The sequence below is a fragment of the Choloepus didactylus genome, chromosome 6 (assembly GCF_015220235.1).
Source record: "Choloepus didactylus isolate mChoDid1 chromosome 6, mChoDid1.pri, whole genome shotgun sequence".
Taxonomy (NCBI): Eukaryota; Metazoa; Chordata; class Mammalia; order Pilosa; family Megalonychidae; genus Choloepus; species Choloepus didactylus.
Window position 1 is genome coordinate 147,742,694 of NC_051312.1, and position 7,715 is coordinate 147,750,408.

Below are 7,715 nucleotides of genomic sequence, written 5' to 3' on the forward strand. Positions count from 1 at the left end.
CTGAGTCTGAGTCTAAATATTAGTTGCAAAAGAATCTATGCTTTCTCTTTTGAGGTCCCTTAATCTATAAGACTTCAAACAAAAAATAACCCCATTAGGCCTACTAAAAATGTAATAGAAAATAACAATAACAGCATGCAAACAAGAGGAGGATCCAAATCTGACTAAAATTTATATTTATTCAAATATTTTACCTGCTCCAATTACATGCTGTCTCTTGGAATCCATATATTTTATTTTCACAGAAGAGTTCTCATTAGCTAGAAATCTTTAGGTCTATTAATATTTAATAACTTGATCTTTTGAAGTTCAGGGAAACTGTGCCCTGTATGATTAGCAAGAAATGGAAGGAAAGAGACATATATCAGAATCATGGAGCTCATTCTTAAGTTACCGAAAACTGCAGACCAGGAGAAGTGCCTGACAATTTCCCTTTAAAATATTAATAGTATTAGAATCCCCCCTTCCCTGCCTGGACTCTTGAAACTTCAGGAAGATTCTCCAGGTCATTGGCTGATCTCCAGGACACACACACCTGTGCAAAGTGTTGCCATGGGACCTCTGTGAATCCTGCCCCCTCCTGCTGAGGGTAGCTTGTGTGCTCTAGGAACATCCAGCTGTACCTAGAGTGGCAGACCTGGGAAATGCAGAAGCCCGCCTGGAGAGAGTTTGCTTTCCTGATGACTCAGTGCCAAGGACCCCGAAATCCTGGGTGGCCGCCCTCATTGGCACTCTGCCGGCTGCTTCATGAAGATCAAGTCCCAACTGAGTATGGGAAACTGCAGGTGTTTGCCAGGGCTTCAGGGCCAGAGGATGCCAGGCAGTCAACATAGGCTGACGTTGCCACCAGTTTAAAATTTGTGAAAAAATTTTCACTTTCTCAGTGGTGATGATAAAGCCAATACTTGTAAACTTAAATTCTTCCATATTTATCTTTTTTCTTTTTTTAATTCAATTTTATTGAGATACATTCACAAACCATACAATCATCTACAGTGTATGATCAGTTGTTTACAGTGCCATTATAGACTTGTGCATTCATCATCACAATCAATTTCTGAACATTTTCATTACCACACAAAAAAGAATAAGAATAAAAATTAAAGTAAAAAAGGACATCCAAAACATCCCATACCCCCAACCATTCCTATTATTCATTTATTTTTTGTCCTCATTTTTCCACTCATCTGTCCAAACACTGGAGAGAGGGAGTGGTAGTAACAAGGTTTTCACAGTCACACAGTCACACAGTATAAGCTATATGGTTATACAATTGTCTTCAAAGATCAAGGCTACTGGATTGCAGTTCAACAGTTTCAGGTATTTCCTTCTAGCTATTCCAATACACTAAAAACAAAAAGGGAATATCTATATAATGCATAAGAAAAACTTCCAGAGTGACCTCTCAACTCTATTTGAAATTACTCAGCCACTGAAACTTTATTTTGTTTCATTTCTTTTCTCCTTTTTGGTCCAAGAAGGTTTTCTCAATTATACGATGTCAGGGCTGAACTCATCCCTATGAATCATGTCCCACATTGCCAGGGAGACTTATACCCCTGGAAGTCATGTGCCATGTAGTGGGGAGGGCAGTGAGTTTACCTGCAGAGTTGGCTTAGACAGAGAGGCCACATCTGAGCAACAAAAGAGGTTCTCTGGGGGTAACTCTTAGACACCATTATAAGTAAGCAAAGCCTGTCCTTTGCAGTAACAAGCTTCATATGGGCAAGCCCCAACATAGAGGGCTTGGCCTTCTAAACTGGTAATCCCCAATCCTTGTGAAAATACCAGTAATCCCCAGGTGGGTAAGTTTAATATTTTCACAATTCCCCCAGTCCCTCAAGGGGGCTTTGCGAGTACATCTTTATTCCCTTCCTAAATTACTCTGGGATGTATTGGGGCTTGAAAGTAACCTGTACAAACCAACTAGATTTCACTCCCTATTCAAAGTTCCATGTAATTATGGTATTTGAATAAACTGACCAAACAAGTTACATTATATAGTGTGTTACAAAAAATACAGATTTTGTACCTAATAAACCTCTCTTCTTTTGGTCTCACACAGAAGTTGAAGTTTTGAAGCATGGTCAATATTGTCCTTTACCCTTTAGTCTGATTTACCTTAGTGCTAACCAAGTCCATTTCATTCATATCTCTGACTGAGGTCTGATCTCTTTTTCAGATTCTTTAACATTTGCTGTATGGGTTAATGCTGACATTCATAGCTACTGAACTCTGGCTCTGAGTCTCAAGTATCATACAGATAGCCAAATTCCAGACATGAACCAGGTTATATACAAAGAGCTCAGAATTTAGAAATAGCTAAATTTATAGGCATTATAATGTTTATCTTTTTGATTCTGGTTTATTTCACTCAACATACTGTACTCAAGGTCTGTATTATGTCCCCCCAAAAAAGCCATATTCTTTGATGCAATCTTGTGGGGCAGATGTTTTAGTGCAGATTAGATTGGAATCCTTTGAGTGTTTCCATGGAGATGCACCCCACCCAACTGTGGGTGATAACTCTGATTGGATAATTTCCATGGTGGTATTACCTTACACATTCAGGGTGGGTCTAAATTAAATCACTGGAGCCATATAAATGAGCTGATGAACAGAAGGAATTCAGTGCAGCTGTGAATGACATTTTGAAGAGCAATTGAGAGTGGCATACTGAAGAGGAGCTACAGCCAAGAGGGACACTTTGAAGAATGCACAGAAGCTGAGAGAGTAGCTGCAGATGAGAGACAGTTAGAAGATGGCTGTTGAAAGCAGACTTTTGCTCCAGAGAAGCTAAGAAAGGATAAGCACCCCAAGAGCAACTAAGAGTGACATTTTCGAGGAACTGCAGCCTAGAGAGGAATGTCCTGGGAGAAAGCCATTTTGAAACCAGAACTCCAGAGCAGATGCCAGCCATGTGCCTTCCCAGCTAACGGAGGCTTTCCAGACACTATTGGCCATCCTCCAGTGAAGGTACCTGATTATTGATGCATTACCTTGGACACTTTATGTCCTTAAGATTGTAACTGTGTAACCAAATAAACCCCCTTTTATAAAAGCCAATCCATCTCTGGTGTTTTGCATTCCAGCAGCATTAGCAAACTAGAACAAGGTCCATTCACCTAGTTGCATACCTCACAATTCATTTCTTCTTGATGCTGGTCAATATTCCATTGAATGTATATGCCACAGTTCACCATTCCATTTATATTGGTCAATGTATCCTTAGGTCACCTCCATTCATTGCAAATAAACACCATTGTGCAATGTCCATTCCTGTCCCTACTCTCAGTTCTTCCAAGAGTATACCCAATAATGAGGTTGTAGCACCATATGGCAAACCCATATGTAACTTCATGTGGAACCACCACACTGCCCTCCAGCTGGGCTCTGCCATTCTACTTCCCTACCAACAGGAAATAGGTACATCCCTCTCTCCAAATTTTCTCCAGAACTTGTATCCCTCTGTTTATTTCTAGACAGTTTTATTCACAGACCATACATCCCCTCCAAAGTAAACAATCAATGGCTCCTGTATAATCACACAGTTATGCATTCACCACCACTATCTATATGAGAATATTTCCATTTCTTCCACAAAGAAAGAGGAAGAGGCAAAAGAAGAAAAAAAAGAAAAAGAAAGAGAAAAAATCGATGGCTCAAGAAACAAAATAAAAAATAAAATTAAAATAAGATAAAAGACGATAAAAAGGTCAGACAACAACAGCAACTCAAAGAATCCCATACCCCTACCTTATACACTCCTCTTGTAAACATTTAGCTCAGACATCCCATTTTCAACACCTTGGAAAGTTGACATTCATTTATTCTCCCTCATGTAAAAACACTGTTATATTTTTACATTTAATCACAATTATTGACAACTGTAGGTTTCACTAAGTTGTACTCTCCCAGTCTTAATCTTCTATCTTTCCTCCTGGTGTCCTACATGCCCCTAACCTTCCTCTTTCAGCCATACTCACAGTCATCTTTGTTCAGTGTACTTACAGTATTGTACTACCATCACCCAGTATTGTGCCCTCCATTTCTGGATCTATACAATCAATCCTGTTGAACATTCTGTACTCCTTCAGCATCAACTGCCCAATCTCTACCCTCGTTCTTCAGCATCAAATGCCCAATCTCTACCCTCTTTCTATCTCCTGGTATCTGGAATGTCCAGCAGATGGCACCGTTAGGTAACTTAGTCATCCTTAGAGGCTGCTGTGTCTTTGAGCACAGTCTGCATCAACACAGGTGAGCTGAAACTGCAGGATTCCTATGCTCTCACTTTGCCGCCAATATCTGGCTCCATTTGGGGCAATACCCATGGCAGAGTTCTCCCTCAGCTGACCCAGTACTCCAGCCACCCTTCAAGGGTGGGGGAAGGGCTTTTTGACCTAGGGCTGGAAACAGTCTTTGTCCGTGTTTTCTCAGTCTCTCTGTCACTCATTGGCCTGGGCCTTGAAATGTCCTCCCCTATCCCCCAGGTCTTCCAACAGTGGGGTTAAGTCTCACAATTTTAAAATCTGTGTCCCTGATGGGAGGGTTCCCATCTGCTGATTCTGTGCCTTTCCCAAATGGAGACCATGTGAGGGGGAGGAGAGAGGACCTCCTGGTCTGGGATGGAAGATTCCTACCTGATATTTCTTCTCTTTCTTCCATTCGGCATCTGCAGAGTCCTTCTCCAGTCTGTATCCTGTTTCAAACAATTCAGAATTGTCCTTTTTTTCCATCAAATCTCTGGAGAGGAGTTTTCAGTAGCTGTTGCCATGTTGATGACATCATTCCCTTCAATATTGTTTTTAAACTAAATTACAGTATCCTAAACATCACAGCTCCCTGTCACACAGCTTTCTTCTGATTAGTGGAGGCTACTGATGCTGCATGGTTATAAGCATGTGAACTCTCAGGCACAAATTTTTAGAGTAAAATGTTAAGCAATGCCTTGGAAAGCCATTTAAGAGATAAGGAGGAAGTTGGTCCATTTTCCTGTTAGCAAGCATTGTTATCCTTACCTTTTCCGTTGCTCTTAAAAAGTATTATCGATGATGTAATTATCTGTATTAATTATAGGGCAGTGATTCTCAAAATCGCATGATCAAGAGCCATTTTAAAGAAAATTATTTCTCACAGACTCAGAAATACAGCCATGAATTTCAGTTTTGGAAACCTGGATTTAAGAAATTAATAACTTCTACTATGAAAATGTACTTTGAAAGCAAATCATCAATGTAAAATCATTTTGTAGAATAAAAGTAAATTTTGTAAATAGTTAAGTTCTTAAGATTATCCTTGAAATTTAATTAAAAACCAAACCAAGTGAAACAAAACTTAGAATGGGCCCCTACATGTATGTTTGAGAAATCTTGTCATGATACTTTAGGGTACAAAGTCCATTCTCATATCTATCATCACATTTAAGTCTTGCAACAATCCTGTGAAATACATATTATTGTCCCAGAATCACCTACAAAATCATTGGCAGTGCTGGCATTTGAGCTCTGGTCTTATAACTTCAAGTAATGCTAATATCATACTGCTTTTCTAAGAACAAGCATTATTTTCATAGTGCTTAATGACTGATACATTTCTTTGATGTAACGCATCCCATCTGAACTTCATAACTGTCTACCAAGATAAAAGCTTATTATTTATGAGAGCAACAATAGGTCCATGTCCTTTTTTTTTCTGGGCTTATGGCCTTATTTGATTAGGAAGAATCTGTTTTACACTGCCATCCATTTTATTGCATTTGCTTATTTTTTTAACAAGACACAATAGCTACCCAAGTCAATATATTACCATACTTTAATGAGTGCTATTCTAAATTTAATTCTGAATGACACTTGAATGGTCTAAAATAGCATTTCCCAGAGTAACAGTCAACAGAAAAGTAGTCATCCAGGTGCCTTACAGATGGAAAGAGAGAGAAAGAGGTAACCAAATCAGTTTAGAAAAAAAGCTAAATTATCTTATATCATTTTGGATATTGATAACAGTACCTTAAAAGCTATGAGAAGTTCTGCAGCATAAATCTGTTTATTTCACCAAATATTCCTCCAAGTTATTTACTGTAGACACCTTCACTGATGAACAGCTGATGGCATCTGGAACACCTGTCAGCTGGGAAGGCACATGGTTGGCATCTGTTGGTCTTTTGCTCCCGAGTTGTTTCAAAAATGGCTTTCTCCAAAATGTCTCTGGGCTTCTGTCTTCACTCCTCTCCCAGCTCCTGTGTGTCCTTGCTTCTTTCTCCCAGGGCATTTCTCAGCATCTGGGGGTCCTCTCTTTTTTTTGTTTTTATTGTTTTTTTTCCTAGGTAAGAATTTTTATTTCTGTGTAAAACAAAGACAGAATTCATGAAAGTTAAACATGGGAAAAATACCAAACTCAAAACACATTAAGTCATGAAACAAAGGTGAATCTGGGGTAGAAGTCAAGCAATATAATCCACAATCTTCTTAGGGGACTATTTATCCCAAGCTACTGTCACATGTCTCTAGTAAAATTTATTTTTTAAAAAAAGTCTCAAGTTGCAAAAAATAATCCACTCTCTAAAATCAGATGTAAAACTATGACCAAACAGAAGACATACTCAAACTTCTGTCATTAACAAAGTAAATGGTTTCATGAAAAGCTGCCAACATTTTCTATCAGTAGTAACCATAACCATAGGGAGGCCATTGGTTGTAACCATAGTGTCCATACTGGTGGGGGTAGTGAGGTTCTTGTCTGTGCTGCTTGTAATTGTTACCCCATGCCACTGATTGGATTGATTGTCACTTGGCCACCCCTGTCTGCTTTCCCTACCTCTAAACTGTCTGTTATCTTGCAACCGATTTCCTCTTTTCGTTGGTTCCCACCAGCTCTGCTATTCTATTCCTCAACAATTTGAGGGGTCTCAGGAGGATGTTTCAGGTATTCCTGGTACTCTTTGTCATCCTCTGAAAATCTACTGGCAAACATCTCTTCAAAATTTGGAACAGCTTCAGAAGTGTCAGTCATTCTGAAATCCTCAGGGATTTGAAGCAGCTGTCTTGTTTAATATTTAAGTTCTTAAAATCTCCGCCCAGATACCACTGGCGAGACGCGCAGAAGAAACCGCCTCCAGCCCACCTGGGGGTCCTCTCTTAGCTTCTCTGGGACAAACTCTAGGCTTAATCTCTTAGCTTAGCACCTCCATACGTCCTCCTATCTGCATCTCCGAGCATCTCCAAGCATCAGTAAACATCTGGTTCAGTTCTCAGCTTCCCCCGGGGGCAAACTCTGGATTATATAACTTAGCTTCCCTCCAAAATACCCCAGTGAACTAATCAAGACCCACTCTGAATGGGCAGGGTCCACATCTCCATGGAAATAACTCAATCAGAGTTATCACCCACAGCTGGGTGAGTCACATCTCCATGGAATACTCAATCAAAAGGTTGCACCCAAAGATTGGGTTAAAAGATCATGGCTCTTCTGGGGTCCCTAACAGTTCCAAACTGGCACAGCCATTATTATTATTATTATCTAATATATAAAGAGATTACTTCATTTTATGCAATGCAGGTGTTTTAAATATTCAGATACATATTGTATTCCCATAAAGTGAGACGTTTTTAAATACAACAGCACAGTTGGATGCTTAAAGGAAGCATGGGCTAAAACTTTTGCAAAATTAAAGTAGACTGTTACATGCAATATGATTACAATCCCCCAAATCAAGA

At 39.5% G+C, this 7,715-nt stretch overlaps 1 pseudogene; it reads right to left on the bottom strand.

Moving 5' to 3' along the window:
* Window positions 1–6,659: 6,659 nt before the first annotated feature.
* LOC119537425 lies at window positions 6,660–7,072 on the bottom strand (annotated as a pseudogene).
* Between the last annotated feature and the right edge of the window lie 643 nt (window positions 7,073–7,715).